General features: G+C 34.4%; 1 protein-coding gene across 3 annotated transcripts in view; it reads right to left on the reverse strand.

Moving 5' to 3' along the window:
* Positions 1-22,288, reverse strand: part of CNTN1 (contactin 1) — a 370,935-nt gene that overhangs the window by 341,624 nt on the left and 7,023 nt on the right. The gene's annotated exons all lie outside the window — the stretch shown is intronic.

The raw sequence follows: 22,288 nt of genomic DNA on the forward strand, positions 1-22,288 counted from the left end.
ATCCCACGCTTTGGGAGGCTGGGGTGAATGGATTGCCTGAGTCCGCGGGTTCGAGACCCGCCTGGGCAGCTTGGCGAGACCTCATCTCTACAATACATTAAAAAAAAAAAAATTAGCCGGGCATGGTAGTGGGCGCCTGTAGTTCCAGCTATTTGGAAGGCTGAGGCAGAAGGATCCGGAGCCCAGCAAGTCAAGGCTGCGGTGGCTTGGGAGTGGCCACTGCACTCCAGTCTGGGTGACAGAGTGAGACTCCATCTCAAAAAAAAAAAAAAAAAAAAAAAAAAAAAGGGACAATCCATCAGATAGGATAAAAAAAAGATTAAACAGGCCCAATTCCATATTAAAACATGAATAAAATACTGAGAAAAATTAAAACCTAAACTATTGCTCTTATAAGTCATTCAATTAAAAATGTAGAATCTTTCTTCTTGAAAGATAAAATATGCGACCTATTTACCAAAAAAAAAAAAAAAAAAATCTCATTTTACTTAGTAGTTCTGAAGCTGATTAAAGAATGACTAATATAGAACTAAAAATGACAAACATAGTTTTACAAGAAGTCATGGGCACAATAACTTTTCAGAAGGCTCTGATTTTGCTGAAACACTACTAAATAAATTTCCCCTAATCCACTAGATGCCTCAAGCTAACAAGAGAGGTTTTATCCAACAATGCTTGCATTTCTAAAGCTTCAACCAAAACCATGCAAGAAAAACAAAACTATATTTTTCATAGAGCTGTCAAACTACTTCTCTCATAAAATTATAAAGTTCCTTCAGAGCAACAATAAATTGACTTGAAATAGAAGAAATAAAGTTCTTTTGAAGATAATTTCTTATTTACAAATACTGACACCCAGTTGATGAGCAGAGATTCTCATCATAAATGTCAATTTGCATGACTAACTGATGTCTAAGGAAGAGTTTACTCCAGAACTTAAATCAAGAAAGATTTTTTTAATTGAAAAACCAGTGCATATGAAGAATATAGCTATATTCTATGACTTTGTCCTAAGTTCTTCATATGAAAAGTAGCTCAATGTTCATTTTTGTTTAGTTTAATTGATTTATTATTTTAGTTGAATGAATGCCCTTTATTGATTTTATTGTCTATATATACATTTAGGTAAAATAAATAATTGTTTCTATTCAAGGTTCAACTATGTTTCAGCTCAATAAAATTGACTGTTAAAATCAATGAGAGTGAGGAGAAAGATCTAAGTCAAACTTTTTATTTGTATTAGGTCCAGGTTTTGATGTCAGTCTCCAGCAGTTACCAGATCAATGACTGTGACCAAGTTATTTCTCCTCTCTGAAATTTTCCTGTAAAATGGGAAAATAAGATAACTTTTCTGGCTAGCTGTGAAGATTATATAAAAATGTATACAAAAACCTCTATGCATACCTATAAATGCATAACCATTTTCTTTTTCCCCATTGCTCTGAAAAGATGTTGAGAAGATTAAATCAGATTATAAAACATCTTATTTAAACAAAAGAGCTTTGTAATTGTAAACTTATTACTATATTACATATGAGAGTAGATTATATTTATCTGTTTGTAAGTGGATCAATTTCTACATGTCTTTCTTAACATCAGAGAAGAAAGTATTTCTAGCGTCCCATCTGATGTGGTACACTTATTCTTAGTGTCAGAAATTAATCCTCATCTTGTCCCTATAACCATGTGTCAAGATCACAGATGGTTTCACTGTAATTACAGCAATAATCATTGCCAAATTCTGATTCTAGATGACCTATCTTCCAGTGCCCTTTTCACTGCAACCTAAGTCAAAGAGTTTCAGATACGCTTGGAAATGCAGCTAGTGTCTTCATCTCTGGATGCATTTGTATTTGCCCTGTCCAACACCAAGGTAGTAGGCAAAGCTTTACTCATCACAGGTATTGAGTCTATATTCTGAAGTATACATTGCTCCTTTATGGAGCATACATTGCTCCTTTATGGAGTATACATTGCTCCTTTATGGAGTATACATTGCTTCTTTATGGCACTTTTAACATTTGTTAGATGTTGTTTCTTATCTCAAGATATTTAGATCGTTTTTATTTATTTATTTATTTATTTATTTTTTGAGTTGGAGTCTCACTCTGTCGCCCAGACTGGAGTGCGGTGGCCGCTCCCAGCCACCGCAGCCTCCACCTGCTGGGCTCCGGCGATCCTCCCGCCTCAGCCTTCCGAGTAGCCGGAATTACAGGCGCGGGCTACCATGCACCACTGATTTTTGATTTACTGTAGAGATGAGGTCTCGCCAAGTTGCCCAGGTGGGTCTCGAACCTTCGGGCTCAGGCAATCCACTCACCTCAGCCTCCCAAGTCAAGGGATTGCAGGCTGAGTCACCGAGCCGGCTTTAGATCGTTTTTAAAAAGAAGAAAGGAGAGAAGACGGAAGGAAGGAAGGAGGTGGGAGAAAGGGAGAAAGGGAGTGTTCCATGAAACGGCTATCTATACAAAATGACCCCAAATGCAGAAGAAGCCCACCACATTGTTACTGCCTAGACCCAGGGTTTATATACCACGGGGAAAGAATATGTGTGCTCTCTGCAAGACAATTAAAGACAACTCTCAAGAACAGGCAAGAATGCTATATGCATTATAGCCTATAATGTCTACAATAACATCAGGGTTGCTTGGTCTAAAAGCAGGAGTACATGTTCTTCTACTAGAGACACTACATAAAGTAGAAATCAGGAGGCATTCATGGGACTGCAGCTAACCAGAAGTCAACATGAAGGATTAGCATTTAAAGATGGAGTCCCTTTTGTCCAGGAAAGAAGGAAGGGAGGGAGGGACAAATGGAGTAGATAGAAGAGAGGGAAGGAAAGAGAGGGGGAGAGAGAGAGAGGGAGAGGGAAAGTATCTAGTATTCTTGCAAGAAAACAGAGAAAAATGGATGCCGGGCCCCTTGACTTGTGCTATAATAGCCAGCCCTCCCTTACTAAACAACCATAGAAAAACTTATCCCTTTCTTTAAGCCTCCTTCCTTAGTGTTTTTTTTCTAGGCTACGTTTTTGAGGTTTTGTGAGGTTTAGAGACAATAATTATAAAATGTTTCATGTAGTACCTGACATATGAAAATTAGGTTTCAGAAATGGTAATTGTCTTCCTGCTGGCACTTCTCTCCTTAACCATTCTCCTAAACCCATTTCCCGATGTCAAGACCCAACCCCAAACAAATTAAATCTGAATGCCTGCATGGTGGCGCCCAGGCATTAGTATTGTTAAAGCTACTTAGGTGATTTCAATATCCAGCTAAGGTTGTGAATCACTCTACCATTCTGACTTTCAAATATTAGAAATATCTGTGGAATTTAATCCTTCATCTCAAGGGTACATTTACTAGTTATTTGTCATGGTAAATTATATTAGCCCCCATATTCTCTAACTGTTAGATGATAACAGGTTTGAAATCAGTTAATGAAAAAATATCAGAGGTGTTCCACTAGGCTCCTCCCAGGTTTGATTGTAATAAAAACTTGATACTCTAATAGATTTATTTCTTTAAAACCACAGGAATGTTAATATTTTTCTCCAACACAAGGTTAATAAAATCAGGTCCCAGAAGATTATGTTTGTGTGTTTTTTTAATAACAAGAAAAAAATGTATTGGTGATGTCAAATCAAGGCAAAGAATCCTGCTAATGTGGTATTAGCCTATGTATAAACTAAGCTGTTTTGTTATTTTCTCCCATTTATTAATTGTCTTGGTGTAATTATCATTTTATAAAGGTAAGAGTTACCAGTTAACAAAGAAGTGTTGGTACAAAAGTTATTCAGGGCAGTGCTATTCGAAAGGAGGTTCTCAAAAAAAGGCAGTAACACCATCACCTGGGAAATTGTTAAAATGCAAATTATCAGAGCCCACTACAGACCTAATGAATCAGAATATCTTGATAGTGGGTCCAAGAAATATGTTTCAACAAATGAGTCCAGTGACGCTCAATGCACATTCATATTAAGGAATTACGGATTTACAGGATATCTAAAGCAAATGACATTCCTTTTTAATCCAAGATATTATCTCTTTCCTTTCTGCATCTGTTTTCATTTTTCTACAACAATGCTTTACAAATAGTTTTCTAGCAGAGGAAATTTCTTCCATCAGCTGCAGAATAACCATGAGGACTTGATGAAGTTCTAGTTTAAAAAGATCAATATTTACCTCTTTTGGAAGAAACAAAACATTTGCAGTTTATTTTTGAGTGAGTGTATCATACACAGAACCTAGAGTTTAATATCGAAGGCATATTTTGTTTCAGCAGATCCTGAGGCAATGAGAATCCCCTGGGAGCTGCATAGGACAAAATCCAAAAGTTGCAAAAAGCTGCAGAATATTAACATGATGCACTCACTTTTAGCGGACTAAAGTATAACGTTGCATTTTGGTTGCTATATACATGTCTATAAAGAAATTCATAATAAATAGAATTTCTGAGAGCCCTGACATTGTATAAAATAATCATTTCAAAATTGAATAAATGACAGTCTAGAGAAGATTCCAAGTGTCACCTCTTAAAACAAGTAATATATAATATTGACCTCAATCTTTTTTTTTTTGAAGATATAAAGCATGAGAGTATCTTGATGATAAAGGATTATTTTATTTTCTAATAAAATGGCTAGCATAACTTCACAAATAATCAACATTTTAATCATGTGTGGACTGGAACGATGGGGCGAGGTGCTGTTATTTAGTAGTATGTGATCCTTCATATGAGTTGAGAGTTGCTACTCCCCAGCCCATTAATTCCAGAAACATCCATACCATTACATTTTTTAAATGAGGTGCCCAAATTGCATGACTTTCTTGAGATTACTAATGTTGAAAGTGCACATATCCTTTTTGAAATTCTAAAAATCTTTAATGTGTCTGTTTTGAACAGGCAAGGTAATAAGTCACTCTCAATTATTCTTTTAAGTAGAAAATATCTATTACACGGATAATCCAAATAAAAATGAAACAACTGGTAATTTCTAAAATTTTTTTTTTTTTAGTGGAGTCTCACTCTGTCACCCAGACTGGAGTGCAGTGGCACACTCCCAGCCACCGCAGCCTCGACCTGCTGGGCTCCGGCGATCCTTCTACCTCAGCCTTCCAAGTAGCTGGAACTACAGGTGTGCGCTACCACACCCGGCTAATTTTTTTTATTTATTGTAGAGATGCAGTCTCACCAAATTGCCCAGGCGGGTCTCGAACCAGTGGGCTCAGGCAATCCACTCACCTCAGCCTCCCAAAGCGTGGGATTACAGGCTGAGCCACCGAGTCCGGCTTAATTTCTAAATTTTTATATCAACTTTAGATCACGTATTTATATTCAAAGTTCAAAGTTTAAATTCAAAAAGTTCAAAGCTAAAATTCAAAGATCAAAGTTTAAATTTTTTTAGTTAGTATTCTGAATTCTAACAACAGCCTAAGGGCATTAGTCATTCCCATCTCTTACCACATAGATAGAGAAAGAGATCTTTGCAGTGGTCACAAGAATCCCAATTACTACTCAGAGAGGTCACTTGACCTCATCCTGTTCCCCTTAGCAGTGAAAAATAGGGATGAGTATAATTTTAAAATACCAAGAAAAAAAGTAAGATTGTGGTATCAAATAATTGAGAACTAAATGTGAAAAAGACATATGACTTTATTTCTAAATGGTTCTCATAGTAACAAAGCACAAGCAGTTTGGGTTGGACATTTTATTTATTTTTTCATTTATCAGCTACATATAGAATCCCTCAGTTCTCCATACATAACTGAGTTTCTTTTCTTATGCCTTATGGCACATTTTCAATGTGATAGTACCTTAAAAACATAACAACTACAGCACAGCTTCCCCAGCATATTCATTAGTCAAATGCTTTGGGGGATGGGGAAAATTGTACTAAGCCATCTACAAGTATTATGCCATTCTATATAAATAGAAAAATCAATCCACAAAAATGTCAAATAGTCAAGAGATTACTAGCATAAAGAAAGAGAAATCACTGAGTATATCTATTCTACTTTTTTAAAATGTATTTTATTTAGTATTATATAAACAAGTTTGATAACAACCCTGATAAATAAGCTCTTTGGGATAACAGTTTTGATTTTGGCCAACTGCCAGTTTATTTAAATTTCCACTCAATAAATAAATAAAGTTCTGCAATTACATCCATGAACTATATCAATCCATGATTTGAGGGAGATAAATATTTTTCCAGATGATATAATAAATCAACTCAATTATATTTTTGAGAGCAGCAAAATTTAAAAGCCATAATATGGTGTTAAAAATAAAAGACTCAGTTAATTTAATAATTCTTTAATGAAATGCAGTTGGTTTTCAAATGGACACAAAAATAAGTTGACCATACAGTCTTTGTGCTAAAGGACAGCTAAAATAGTTAGAATATGAAAAACATCAAATAATATACAAGAATTACATTTTAGTGATATTCTACTTGCATAATCCCAACTAAATTTTTCCTTTAAGATAGACTGTTTCTATATAGAGAGTGAAAACTTTCATATGATTAAGATCAGTACCTTTCAGATAATTTGCAATAAATCTTAATTAATATATAATTAAGCAAAAATTGTGCTATAGGAGTTTAAGAAATTGACTAGCATCATTGGAAAAAATCTAAGGATCTTTTACAGAAATCTTAAGCCTTAAATGAAAGAAGGGGAGAACCTGTATAAATGTGAAAGAGACAGGGCACCATTAGTGAGAAAAATAGCATGAATAGACACAGAAGCAATCAAGTAGATGACTTGTTTGGAAAATAACAAGGAAGTTTCTCTTTCAAAAGCAGTGATAGTTATTGCTGGATGGATAATATATACATGAAGCACAACATCCTTGAAAAGAAAGTTTGGCCCTTAAATTATATTTTCAATAAGCAACACACAAAATGTAGTAAATAGGTCTGTAGTATGTGGCCGCTAGAGTCAGACAGATTTGCATTTGACCTGGTTCAACTCCATATTAGTTATTGATCATAGGCAGGTTACTTAACTTCATTGGATTTCATGTCCCCATGGAGCTGTTGTTATAATTAAATGAGAATATGTATTTAAAGGCAAAAATGCAATAAACTATAACCTCATGCTAATTTTTGTAATAATAGTAGAGAATTGTTTTTTGATTTTTTTGTTTCCTGGTGGTTGTGAGATGGATTGTAGAGTTGAGGCACCATGTTCAAGAAATTGAGTCTGGTATGCTTTGTGAAACTGTCAAGTGGACTTGTTTTAATGTATTTTTGACAAGTTATACAGGGGAAAGGTCAAGTTTAAAGCTAAAGAACTAGAAGTTGAATAAACATATAGATATCAATTGATATGATCTGAATTTTTTTTCTCCCATCAGGTTTCATGTTAAAATTTGATTGCTGTTATTAGAGGTGGGGCCCAGTGGAAGATGTCTGGGTCACTGGAGTGGACCCCTCAAGAATCATTTGATGTCATTCTCTCAGGAATGGAGTGAGTTTTCACTCTTAATTCCCTTGAGAACTGGGTATTGAAATGAATTCTCCACTCACTACCTGCCTCTCTCTCCATGCAGTGCTGGAGCCCCTTCTCCTTCCACCATGACTGGAAGCAGCCTGAAGCCCCATCTGAAGCAGATGGCAATATCATGCTTCTTGTACTGATTGCAGAATCATGAGCCAAATGAACCTCTTTTCTTTATGAAATACCCCCCCCTTAGGTATTCCAATATAGCAACAAACATGGCCAAATGGAAGCCAAAGAGCAAGAAGAGGTACCAGGCTCTTTTCAACAGCCAGCTCTCATGGGAACTAACTGAGTGAGATCTCACTCATTACGGTGAGGACAACATTTAGCCATCCATAAGGGATCCTCTTCCAGTGACCCAAACACCTACCATTGGGCCCCGTCTCTAACTTTGGGGATCAAATTTCAAACATGAGGTTTGGGGGAACAAACATCCAAACTGTAACATTTGGCCGGGCTCAGTGGCTCAGCCTTAATCCCAGTATTTTGGGAGGCCGAGGCAAGAGAATTGCCTCAGACCGCGGGGTTCGATACTAGCCTGGGGAAATTGGCCAGACCTCATCGCTGCAATAAAACAAACAAACAAAAATTAGCCGAGTGTGGTAGCACGCGCCTGTAGATTCGGCTACTTAGAAGACTGAGGCGGAAAGATCGCTGGAGCCCAGCAGGTCAACGCTGGGGTGTTCGTGAGTGTGCCACTGCACTCCAGCCTGGGCGATGGAGTGAGATCCCAACTCAAAAAAACAAAACAAAACAAAACAAAACAAACAAACTACAACATATTACAATCGTTTCTAAAACTTAAAAGGAAAACCTAGAAGATGATTTCATAAAATTGCAGGGAACTGAGTTATATCAATCAGCTATTGTCTGATAGTGCTGCAAAATAAACATTCCAAAATTATAACAAGCATTCATCTTTCTTGCTCATGGGTCCACAGTTTGACTGAGCCAGCTATGCTCTATGGGGTTGGTAGTGATTGACTCTGAGCTTTGTATTCAGTTCAGCTCTGCTTAGATGTCTCCACAATCTACTTGGATCAGCAGGTTATTCCTGTTCGTACTTCTCATGGCAGATGACAGAGTGTAAGAACCAAGCAAAGCCGGGCTCAGTGGCTCAGCCTGTAATCCCGCGCCTTTGGGAGGCTGAGGTGAGTGGATTGCCTGAGCCCGCAGGTTCGAGACCCGCCTGGGCAGCGAGACCTCATCTCTACAATAAATCAAAAAATCAGCCGGACGTGGTAGCGCATGCCTGTAATTCCGGCTACTCGGAAGGCTGAGGCGGAAGGATCGCCGGAGCCCAGCAGGACAGGCTGCGGTGGCCGGGAGCGGCCACTGTACTCCAGTCTGGGCAACAGAGAGAGACTCCAACTCAAAAAAAAAAAAAAAGAAAAAAGAACTAAGTCAAAGGGCAGGTGCACATCTGAAATCTTTGCTTAATCCACATCTACTACTATTACATTGACAAAGCAAGTCACATGACCTAGCACAAAATCAACTGGTATGGCAGTATGCTCTATCACTGTAGGAAAGAAAGAGAAACAAATATATGTTGAACAATAAATCCAAAGTTACCAAAAATCTTTTCAAGAAGGAAAATTCAACACTGTTAATTTTTGCTGAAAGGTCAAGTAAAATAGCATTGGAAAAGTACACATAGGATTTCTGAAATAAGAGGTATTTTAGTGAACTAGTAAAGTATAGTTTTAGCAAAATAATTAAAAAACAGATTTCAGAGGTTAGAGAGTGAATTTAAGGCAAAGAACAGTGAACTAAGCATAGATGAATGTTTAAAGAAATTTGAGACTGGGTGTGGTAGTGCATGCCCATAATCCCAGCACTTTGGGAGGCCAGGGCCAGAGGATCACTTAAGACCACGAGTTCAAGACTAGCCTGGCCAACATAGCAAGATCCCTATCTCAAAAAAAAAGCAAGGCATAAGAGGCTGAGGGGGTGAGGTGGGAGGATATTTTGGGCCTAGGAGTTCAAACTACTATGGACTATGATTGTACCACTGCACTCCAGCCTGGGCAACAGAGTGAGGTCTTGTCTCTAAAAAAATAAAATAATAAAGAAATGTGCTTGCAAAATGGACAAGAAATGACTGTTGTAGTTGGGGGAAGGCAAGAGTTTGAAAAGGATTTTCATTTGTTTACATTTTTCTTCTGTGTTTTTAGGATGAAAGAGAATTAGAAATATTTAAATGCTGACATCAGTAAGCCAATAGAAAGGGTAAGGTTTATGATCTAAGAAAAAGATGATAATAGACACAATAAGGGTCCTAAAAACATGCAGGGGTATAATCCAAAACCCAAGAAAAGAAAGCCTGAAACAGAAATTGGCTGAGATAGAAATTGACTTTCCTCTTCCACTATAATAAGTTGGAAGGTTGGGAAATATTTTGAAACTACGAACTAGTAATACTGGAAAGGGAAAGAGAAAAGAATGTAACAAGCTAGAAAAATTAGGAGAAAACCATAATCAAGAAATTTGAAAGTAGAATTACAGAGTTGAGAGGGAATGATTGAAATCTCAGGAGAGAAAGCAAGTGAACATGAGAATAATTTCCCTTCATGTTGTGGAAAGTTGAGATCCAGAACACTGGTAGAGGGAGTGGAATTAGGACAGAGCAGAGATCACTCTCTCAGATAGGTTTAAAGGATAGTTGCAGAGCTAAAGACTTATTTAGGTGAAGCCAAATTTAAGTAAAGCATTTCACCTCACAGTGACAGTTTTAGTACACAGGTAGTAATGTCTTCTTCCAGAATATGTTCCAAAAGAGTTGTGAAGAAAGGCTGGATTTAAAATTCAAAAATAGACATAACTAGCTTATGTGTGAATTACACTAAAAAATCTAAAAAGATAAAATAATCGCCAGAAAAATTGGCTGTTTTCTTGTATATTAGCAAGAAATTCCTTAGTTCTGTAGTATTTTTGCAGTATTACTTTTAGAAATAGAGGGCAATATGAACCTATAACACTGTCTTAAAGTTAGTACTCAAGATATATCTTAATTGAATAGCAGTCCCAACATTAATACCTACCACCTTAGATTAGAGAGTATACAATGGAAATTTTTCAGTGCAGTCATACCTTTTCTACTGAATTTCATTTTATTATATTTCACAGATATCTCATTTTTTACAAATTAAAGGTTTGTGACAGCTCTACATCAAGCAATCTATGGGTGCCATTTTTTCAACAGCATGTGTTCACTTCCTATCTCTGTGTCACATTTGGGGAATTCTTACAATATATTTCAACTTTTTCATTATTATTATTATTATTATGTCTGCTATGATGATCTGTGATCAGTGATCTCTGATGTTACTATTATAATTGTTTTGGGATGCTATGAACTGCACCCATATAAGACTTAATTGATACTGGATCAATAAATGTGTGTGTATTCTGACTGTTCCACTGACCACTTGTTCCCCCATCTCTCTCCCTCTTCTCAAGCTTTCCTATTCCCTGAGATACAACCATATTGAAATGAGACCAAGTAATAACCCTACAATGGTCTCTAGCTGTAGGAATGAAAGGAATATTCACATTTCTCTCCATTTAAACAAAAAACTAGATATTATTAAGAATAGTAAAAAAGGCATGTGTAAAGTTGAGATAAGCTGGATTCAAGACCTCTTGCTCCAGTTAGCCAAGTTGTGAATGCAAAGGAAAAGTTCTTGAAGGAAATGACTTACTACTTTAGTGAACACATGAATGATAAGGAAACAAAACAGTCTTATTGATAATAGGGAGACTGTCTGAGTGGTCTAGATAGACCAATCACTACCACATTCCCTTAAGTCAAAGCCTAATACAGAGCAGGATCTAACTCTCTTCAATATTGTGTACGCTAAGAGAGGTGAGGAAGTTGCAGAAGAAAAGTTTGAAACTAACAGAAGCCTGGTTTATGAGGTTTAAGGAAAAAAAGTCATCTCCATACTTACCAAAATACAATCTGAAGCAGGAAGTGCTGATGCGAAAGCTGCAGCAAGTTATCCAGAATGTCTAGCTGAAATTATTGATGAAGGTGGCTACACTAAACAACAGACTATCTATATAAATAAAATAGCCTTATACTGAAAGGAGATGCCATCTAGGACTTTGACAGTTATATAGAGGAGAGGTCAATCCCTGGCTAAAAAGCTTAAAACAACAGGGCAATTCTCTTGTTATGGGTTAATGTAGCTGGTGACTTTAAGCTGAAGCCAATGCTCATTGACCATTCCAGAAATCCTAGGACCCTGCAGAATTATGCTAAATCTACTCTATCTGTGCTCTGTACATGGAAGAACAATGCTTGGATGACAGCACATCTGTTTACAACACGGTTTACCGAATATTTTAAGCCCACTGTTGAGATCTACTTCTTAGGAAGGAAAAACAAAAAAAACTTTTCCAGCTACTACTGTTCATTGACAATGTACCTAAGAGTTCTGATTGAGATGTACAAGGAGAATAATTGTTTTCATGCCTGCTAACATAGCATCCATTCCACAGTCCTTGAAGCATGAAGTAATTTTGTCATTTAAGTCTTATTACTGAAGAAATGCATTTTATAAGGTTACAGCTGCCATAAATAGTGATTTCTCTGATGGATCTGGAAAGAAGTCAATTAAAAACATTCTGGAAATAACTCACCATTCTAGATGCCACTAAGTACTTTCATGATTTATAGGAGGAAGTCAAAATATCAACATTAACAAGAGCTTTGAAGAAGTTGATTCTAACCCTTGTGGATGACTTTGAGGTGTTTAAAACTTCAGTGGAGGAAATAAATGTTGATTTGGTAGAAGTAGCAAGAGAAATTGAGTTAGAAGTGGAGCCTGTACAATTGACTGAATTACTATAATCTCATGATAAGACAGTAACAGATGGTGAGTTGCTTCTTATGGGGATTTTCTTCTTATGGAAGTGGTTTCTTCATTGGAATCTACTCTCAATGAAGATGCTGTAAGCATTGTTGAAATGGCAGCCAAGGATTTAGAATGTTATATAAACTTAGTTAATAAAGCAGTGGCAGTGCCTCACTCTAATTTTGAAAGACATTCTACTGTGGACAAAATGCTATCAAATAGCAGGGATGCTACAAATGAATCAATCAATTAGGAAAAATTCATTGTTGTCTTATTAGAAGAAATTGCCACAGCTACCACAACTTTCAGGAACCACCACCTTAAATGAGTCACTAGCCATCAACATGGAGGTAAGATCCTCTATCAGCAAAAAGATTAAGATATGCTGAAGGCTCAGATGAATGTTAGAATTCTGTAGCAATAAAGCATTTTTAAATTAAGGTATGTACGTTTTTCCAGTCATAATGCTACTGCACAATCAGCAGACTACTGTATAGTGTAAATAAGACTTATATGCTCTAAGATCTCAGAAAATTTCTGTGACTTGCTTTATTTTGATTTTCTCTTTATTGTAGAACCAAATAAGTGGTCTGGAATTGAACCCACAGTATCTCCAAGGTATGCCTGTATATTTCTGGAAAACAATAGATAAAGGATAAATGTTAATAGAAAATCTTAGAGATACAATTTTGATTTCCAATCTAAAAATGTAGCCAGAATTAATAGTCCATAAATTCTCAATAATATAAAATTAAATAAATGAAAGTAACTTCATATTACACTTAAAATTTCAGCACATAATTCAATTTACATTTCAGAAAAAACTACCCAGAAATAAAAACCCCGAGTAGAATTAATATTATAAAATAATGGCTTTGATTTTTGCTAACAATTATATAAGAATTAGAGCAAATGATCTTTACTCTTAGTGTGTACATAAATTATGTTTTAATTTCTAGCCACATTGAGAATTTGGTAGGCTAAAAAACAAATCTTGTATTAAAATTAGCGATCTAGAAGCTATCTCTCCAAGGGTCGCCCAGGAAACTAAGGGCTCCAAAATATTGTTCCTTCTTCATATTTTGCTCTTCCTTTCACAATCAAACACTTTCTTTAGAGACAAATTTGTCATTCATGATGTCATCAAAAAATGTGTCTGGCCAAGCCCAGTAAACTATTCTGTACATGGAAATAAATTAGTGTTTAACTTGAAAGAAAAAGGATGCCCTGATTAGCTAGTAATACTTGTAGAAAAAAAATTTTTTTTTTGCCAGAAAACAAAAAAATAATGAAAGTAAAGAAGAAAAGAGGAAAAAGAGTGAACATAATGATAGAAGTAATGGCTTTGGCATCATGGTGATCCTTTAGGTATTTTAAAGCAATTCTATAGTCTTAGTCTCAGCACAAGTGCTGAGACAAATATATATATGTTTCCATTTTGCAAGCAGTAATTCTAAGTTGACCGAACACCAAGAATAATGTCAGAAATGCAGATTCTTGGGTCATATAGCAGATCTACTGAACCTGAATCTATAGGAATGAAGGTCAGGATTTCTTGTTTTTACCAACAATTAGATAATCCTTATAAACTGTGAAGATTGAAAACAACCACTCCCCTATACCACATCAACTATAGTGTGGGAATATGCTCCAAATTGATAGTCTCCTTCTGACACTTTCAGAATATGGATGGAATAGTACTACTAAAAAACCTTCTAAAATATTTTATTTGTTCACTTGAAAAAAAAAGACATTTACGGCATGGTGAGTGTCTCTGTTCTTACAATCTAGTAAAGAAAGTCAGACATGGATATAAGAAGGAATAATGGAGTCTTACAGGCACTGTGACAGAATTTTATAAGGGGTAAATTGGGTACATATAAAGGAGGTGCCAATCTTCCTGGGAGAAGTCAGGCCAGGAAAAACTTCCTGAATGAAGTGGCACAGAGGAATCTTGAAAAATGACCAGATGTTTACCAGATATACAGTGCATACACAGGCAAAGCTTTCTGTCTTATTAAAGTATCAAAGATGCTTTAAAAAAAAAAAAAAAGGTTGTTGCTTTTGCTCAGAATTCTATCTAAAGTCTTTTATAAAGAAATACTGAAAAAAAGCTAATGATCTGAGATAGATGGGACAATTCTCCATTACTACCCATAAGCCACAGCACTTGCCCCCTCAAACACAAGCAAGTATGTGATGAAGCAGATAAGCATATATCAGCTGAGCTGAAGACCTGTTGCAATCATTTAACAGAAATAATAAATCAGGACTCAAATAGCAGTGTCCAGCCAAAGGACATTGCAAGCAATTGTGAAGGCAAATATTCTCATGAAACAAAATCCTTCTGAAGAAAAGAGACAAATTTTAATTATCTAATGATTCAAATAATAAGCAATCACTGGCTTTGAAAACTACAATTGTTTTTAGACATTCAAAAATGTACTAGTATTGCCGATATACCCTAGCATGACACTTTCCTGAACTTCAAAGTCATTACAAGGAAACAGAAAGTAGAAACACATAAGAAATTACTTATACTTGCTATATGTCAGTAATTCTTTGTGATTTCTTAATATATAATTCCAGCAGAGTATTAGAAAATAGAGGGATTTTTATTGCAAGTGTAAGCTTTACACATGCTGAGAAGTGATTCTTTGAGAACATTTCAGTATGACTAATAAAATCATTTAGGCTAATAGCAGTGGCAATTTTTTCTCTTTAAAACTAATCACTTTACCATAGTAAAAATAAATAAGACAATAAGAAAATTCTCAGTCTGGTGATGTGAGGAATTGAAAGCTTCAGGGAATAGCATTTTATGAAAACCACCCGTTTAAAATATCTCTAAAATCCCAGTGGTACTGTACATCTTTTTTTAGTGATTTAGTCATATTGTAAATGGTTGTTTTATATGCCTTCATAACAGATATGATTGTTTGCAAACAGGAAACCATATGTGTTTATAGAAATAAGCATGATGATATTCTCAGCCATGGCTTGGAATGGAATCCTAAGTCCAGGGCGTCTGAACTTTTATGGCTTAAAAAAAAAATCTGGTGTCTTAGCAGAAATCAAGCTCTCAAAGAAGCTATGAAAAAGATTAAGATGAAAATATATGATTCAGTACATTTATTTAATTCTCTGTCCTCAATTACTCAACAGGAGTTTCATAAACTCCCTAACAGCATGATAAAGTCAAAAATGAAATTACTACTGGATCTTATTCAAAGAGACGGTTTGGAGAGTATAAGCCTGCCAATTTTACAAAATTTCTTTCTTATCAAGAATGATCTGAGATACAATGTTTCAAATCTACACTTAATTTCCTTAACATTCTTGAAATGACAAAGTCCTTTCATATCTAGTATCTTTCACTTCATTAAATCCTCAAAGAACATTTTATGAAACCTGGCTAAATCACTGCCTTACTTGGAACTTTTGCTCCCATGGTAAGATACATAGTTTTGTTGTTGTTGTTGTTGTTGTTGTTGTTTTTGAGTTGGAGTCTCACTCTGTCGCCCAGACTGGAGTGCAGTGGCCGCTCCCGGCCACCACAGCCTCAAACTGCTGGGCTCCGGCGATCCTTTCGCCTCAGCCTTCCAAGTAGCCAGAATTACAGGCATGCGCTACCACGCCTGGCTGATTTTTTGATTTATTGTAGAGATGAGGTCTCGCTGCCAGGCAGGTCTCGAACCCGCGGGCTCAGGCAATCCACTCACCTCAGCCTCCCAAAGGCGCGGGATTACAGGCTGAGCCACCGAGCCCGGCAAGATACGTAGTTTTTATAAGAGCTTTCTTGCTCTGCAATTCCTTTCTTTAGTCACGTGTTTTGCTTCAGTATAAATTATACTCTACCATATATTAGATTTCTTTCTGTTATTTGAACCAGTCATGATGTTCTTTGGTTCCAGACCTTTACTTGTCCTTTGAACATTTACCTAACATGCTGACTCTCCTGCCACCAAAGCACTTATCCACAGTTTTGAATTATCTTTTTGTCTATTTTTCACACTTAGCTTAGCAGCTCCTTAAAGGTGGGGTAAATTTTGACTTATTACTATATCTCCAATGTAATGTCTACCGTATAGTAGATTTGTGTTTCTGTTCTCTTCCTCTCTCTTACCATTCACCCATTTAAAAATACAATATACATGAAGGAAAGAAATATTATTCATAATATTTCTTTCCATTTCTAGCTAGCAGAGGGGATTGTTTTGTAGATTATTCATAGGAAACAGGTCCCTTTTTATTTCTAGAAATTCTTATCATTGAAGAACAAGCAGTTTTGAGAGGATCATAAATATGTAAGTCAGAAAGAGGCACCAACATAAGTAGTCTAATTATCTAAATCGAACCTGGAAAACAATCAAATGATAGACAATACAACAAAACTTACTTCCATATCTATTTTTCCAACTTCAAAAAATGAAACCACTCAGAGTAAAAGAAACTGAATACATTTTCCAAGATTACATATCTACTAAGTGCCAGAATATAGATTTAAATCTTTATCTATTGAAAAGCTATGACACTAAAAATAGCAATGAAAGCAGGGAAGTTTTAGTATTTGAATTCTAAAGAAACACTTAGGATCCACTTAAACTGAAATGTTTTACAATTCCAAAAATAATTGAAATATTTTAATATAAAATAGCAAAATGTAATCTATAGGGAAATACCAAATTCTATGATGTTGTTAGTACACAGTGATGTTTCATTGATATAATTTACTCAGTAACAGTTTGATTTGGAAACACAAAATCTAAATATTTTTGAAAGATTGATAATAATACTACAGAGGATATGCAAAAGTAAACATTCTTATTCATACTGCTAGGATTATAAATTACTACAATCCCTATAAAGGGCAACTTAAAAATATCAATAATCTGTAAAAGAAAATGTATTTCTTGGTTAGCAATTTTACTCTGGAAATGTATCAGGAATATTTCTCTAACAAAAGTATATATAGGATGATGTTCTTGTGGTATTATTTTTTTAATCAGAAACAACCCAAACTTCCAACAGCGAAACATAAATAAATTGTGTTTTATGCCAAGGGATACTATGCAAGTACTAAAAAGAATGTTTTAGCACTATAACCTGTGGAAATAAAAAAAAAAAATCCAGTAATGTTTTAAAATTGGCAGAACATTGCATATAGTATGATGCAGTGTTGATTGTAGCAATATCAATCTATTTGAAACTATATTGCATGCATAAATAATTTTAAAATATATAAAAAATCTCACAAATAGTAAGCTTTATGGAAGGATTTAAATCATCAAAAAGAGTAATCACTAAATATCTTATAGCTATAAGAAGATAAAGTTATTTTTAAAAATAGTATCTAATAAATTGGAAAATTCAGATGAACAAATTCCTAGAAAAAATAAAACTTACCAAAAAAGATAATTAAAAAATAGGAATAGACTCATAAATCCTAAAGCAATTGAACTTTTTCAATTGCTTTTAATTTAAAATACTGCCTCAAAGAAATGCAGGTGTCAAATGACTTTATCAGTGGATTCTGCAGAATATTTAAGAAAGAAATAAACTAGATCATTGACAGGTCTTACCAGAATAGAAAAGGCAGAAATATATCCCAACTCATTTAATTAGTTTATCCTGCATAAACTTGACAGTAAATTCTGACATAAAAATTTCAAAAAACATTAAAAAAATGAAAATCCTAAAAAATATATTATCAAATCTAATCAGCAATATAAATAATGGGTACTAAGTGAATCATGAACAAGTTAATTTTATTCCAGAATTTCAAGTTTAACATTGGAAAATCTATCAATGTAATTCATTGTGGTAACATAACATAAGAAAAAAAATCACATGGTCATGGCAATACATTTTAAAATATTTAATAATCTGAATTTTTAACAAATAGAAAAAAGAAGGAATTCCCCTAACCTGATAAAGGTTATCTATGAACAATATAATACTTATGGTGAAATGTTGAAAAATTTTTTGAAATCAGGACTGAGACAAGAATATCATATATCACCAATTCTACTCAGCATTGTACCAGAGATCTTAGTTAATACTGTAAGTCATGATTATCAGAAGTTACAAGGATTGGGCAGAAAGAAATTAACTTAGGTGATTATAGAGTACCTAGAAAATTAATCAGAAATCAACAGAGAAATTAATAATATTGCTAAGTGAATTTTACAAGTGTACATGTCAACATTATAAAAATTATATTTCTATTCACTAATAACAGGATTTTAAAACTAAATTTTAAAAACTAAAATTTAGAAATTATAGTTCTTACAATAGCATAAAAAAGCACATACCTAAGAATAAATCTAACAAAAGATTTGCAAGATTATTACATGTAAAACTTTAAACATTCTTTAGAAAAACTTTAAAAGATGAAATAAAGTGACATATTGGTCATGATCACAAATTGGAAGACTCAAATTGTTTAAAATATCAATTACCCTCAAATCGGTTGGTAGAGTCAGTGCCATCTTAATCAAAATTTCAGCAGGGATTCTATGGAAATTAACGGACTAAGTTTGATATTCATATAGAAAGGCAAAGATTCAATAATATTCAAGACAATTTAAGAATAATGAAGGATAACCTACTCTAGCAAATGTCAAACCTATTTTAAGTATACAGCAATTAGGACTGTGTGCACAAGGATAGACAAAACAATAAAACAGAATAGAACATTCAAAAATAGATCTGTTCATACATGGATACTTGATTTATCACAAAGGTAACATTATCAAAACATGGAGGAAAGAATAATCTTTCAATAAATGGTTCTGGATCCATTTTATGTCCACATTAATAAGAAAAAAAGTCAGATTACACACAAAAATTAGCTCCAGGTGAAATATTAAACAATACATTGTGTAGGAGACAGTACAGAAAAACTACCTCCATGACTTTGTTTGAAGGAAAGATTTATTAAACAAAACACTAATTGTGCACTCTGTTAAAACTGAGAAAATCTGTTGCTACATTAAGAGAATGATAGGAAAAATCACAGAGTGGAAGAAGATATTTGCAAATATTCTCAAAGTAGGAATATATAGAGAACCTCCTATGAATCTATAAATAAGAGACTGATAACTCAATAGTAAAACAGAGAAAACTTTTGAGCAAACACTTTGAAACAAGTTATCCAAATGGGAAAAACACATATAAAAGGTGTTCAATTTTGTATTCGTGTAGAAAATGTAAATTAAAACTATAATCAGGTATGCCTACACACACTCACATTCAGCAGAATGATTTAAATTAAAAGACAATTAATACTAAATGTTGGCAAAGGTAAGGAGCAACTGGAAATCTGATCCAGTGCAGATTGGATTGGAAATTGACACAACCACTTTGGAAAAACTAGCAATTTCTACCAAAATGATAACTAAACATAACCTATGACTCAGCAATTTTAATTAGGCATATTGCAACAAAAATGCATAAGCATATAACTACAAAAGACACATACAACAGTGAATGCTCATAGAAGAACTATTAGTAATAAAACAGAACTCAAAACAACCCAGATGTTCAACAACAGTATGAATATGTACATTGCAGGGTATTCATACAATGGAACTCTATAGAGCAATAAAAATGAACTGTTACTGCATGCAAGAATATTGATACATCTCACTAAAAATGTTGAACAAAAGAAATCTGATACCAAAAAATGCATACTTCATGATTCCATTTACATAAATTTCAAAAACAGGCAAAATTATTGTATGGCCTTACAAGTCAGAAGGGTGGTCATCTTTGAGGAATAACATGGTGGTAATGATGGGGGTTGCTGGAAAGTGTTCTTGAATGCTGACAAGATACTTTACTCTGAACTGAATGTTGATTTCACAGGTAAGAAAACTTTGTTACAGCTCACTGAGGCAAACATTTTCTGCATTTCTATTATTCTTTAATTAAAAAGGAGAAAAAAATTAATAAAATAATATAGTACTTTATTTAAGGTAAATGTCTTAGGTTTATCACCATTCAACTTGTGTGTAAACCAAAATTTGAATAAAACTTTTTTAGAAAAACTATGTTAATTTTCTAGTAGCCAAAAAGTTATGATCTCCAAGATAATATACGAAGACCAAAAGAAAGACAGTGTAAATCAATCCATTAGAAAAATGTTTAAAAACATTTTTCACTAAAATATGTTGTACTCAATGTATAAACATAATATACAAGGGAATGTTTTAGCTATAAAAAATTCTTTTATATTAAACAATTTGAATTTAAAACTGGAAATTACAAATATTTTAATAATATTTTAGTAGACATCTTGTTTATTACAGATAGCAAATCTGTACTTTCAGTAACCATGACAATTAAACACTATCAGATTAAAAGCATTAGGATAGAATTACTATTTATGATTTGCAATGTTAGGAAGCAAAATTAGGGCAAAAAAAGCATAAAAACTACTGATGCTTGGGTCAAAATTCCAATAAAAATATTTAAATGACACACTGAAATGGTCCGTTTCATGTTTGGGAAACTTCTCCAAGAAGTCACTGCTGTGAAATCTCATTTTGTTTATGAGATATTAATAAATGAATCATATGTAAATTTAGAATGATTTGATTCTTTGTGTTAATATTAAATTTATTTGGGAGTCTAAGGATAGATTCTGTTTACTTAGTATAACAAAATTTTTAACTATGACTCACAAAATGCTAAAACAAGTTATCATGGGGTCTAGAAGGTGGGTATGGAATAACACAATGATTAAAAACTTTGGTTTTGGAGTCAATCTGGATGTGAATTCTAGCTTTACTAAGCATTGCCTTTTTACTATGGCTAATTTTCCTGATCTGCAAAATGAGAATAATAATAATTTTTTCAAACCACTTCACTAGCCGGGCTCGGTGGCTCGGCCTGTAATCCCGCGCCTTTGGGAGGCTGAGGTGAGTGGAATGCTTGAGCCCATGGGTTCGAGACCCGCCTGGGCAGCGAGACCTCATCTCTACAATAAATAAAAAAAAAAAATCAGCTGGGCGTGGTAGTGTATGCCTGTAATTCCGGCTACTTGGAAGGCTGAGGCGGAAGGATCGCCGGAGCCCCAGCAAGTCGAGGCTGTGGTGACCAGGAGCGGCCACTGCACTCCAGTCTGGGTGACAGAGTGAGACGCCAACTCAAAAAAATAAATAAATAAAAATAAAACCACTTCACTGATATTATAAAGTTTTGAGATGCCTTGTGCAACATATTTAAAACAATGCCCAATATAGAGTGAGTACTCAATAAGTGGTTGTTGTTAATAACAGAAGCACAATTATAGATGAGACATTTACACAAGTCAGATAGAAAAATTAGTCTTATATCTCAGTATTTTTAATTTTCAAACTAGGCTCTAGCTCACTGCTCTAAATCACTAGGTTCACTGCTCTCACTAGGCTCTAAATCACTGCTCTAGCTAAGTGCCTATTTTTCACAAATTTCTTTGTCAATACTTGTACTATGGCTCAAAATTCAGATTTGACTCATCTGATTCTCCAAGATTGTATAGACTATATGCTAAGCCAAACTGAGGAATAAAGCTGAATATTGTCTACTTAATTAAGAAAATTAAGAAAATTTTTTTTAATAATTTAAGAAAAAGGAAAAGAGCATTGTACTTGTCACCAAAAATAAAAATATACTCCAAAACATAGAAGTATTATAATGTGTGTGTGTAACATAAATGATCAATTAATTAACTAAATACAATACATTAAAATATGTTAAAGCAAAGACTTCTGCTAGCCCGTTTCTTCTCAGATGGTTGAAAACCATAGTGAAAACTATATATAGGTATTACTGTAATAAATTTTTACTGGATTGCTTAGAACAAGCAATCCAGTGTCCCTCACATAGACAAAATAATGGCAGTCATCTTTCAAGTGAAATGTTTTAGGTAAGTA

This window comes from Carlito syrichta, unplaced genomic scaffold (assembly GCF_000164805.1).
Source record: "Carlito syrichta isolate Samal-C Ts95f unplaced genomic scaffold, Tarsius_syrichta-2.0.1 Scaffold103341, whole genome shotgun sequence".
Classification (NCBI taxonomy): Eukaryota; Metazoa; Chordata; class Mammalia; order Primates; family Tarsiidae; genus Carlito; species Carlito syrichta.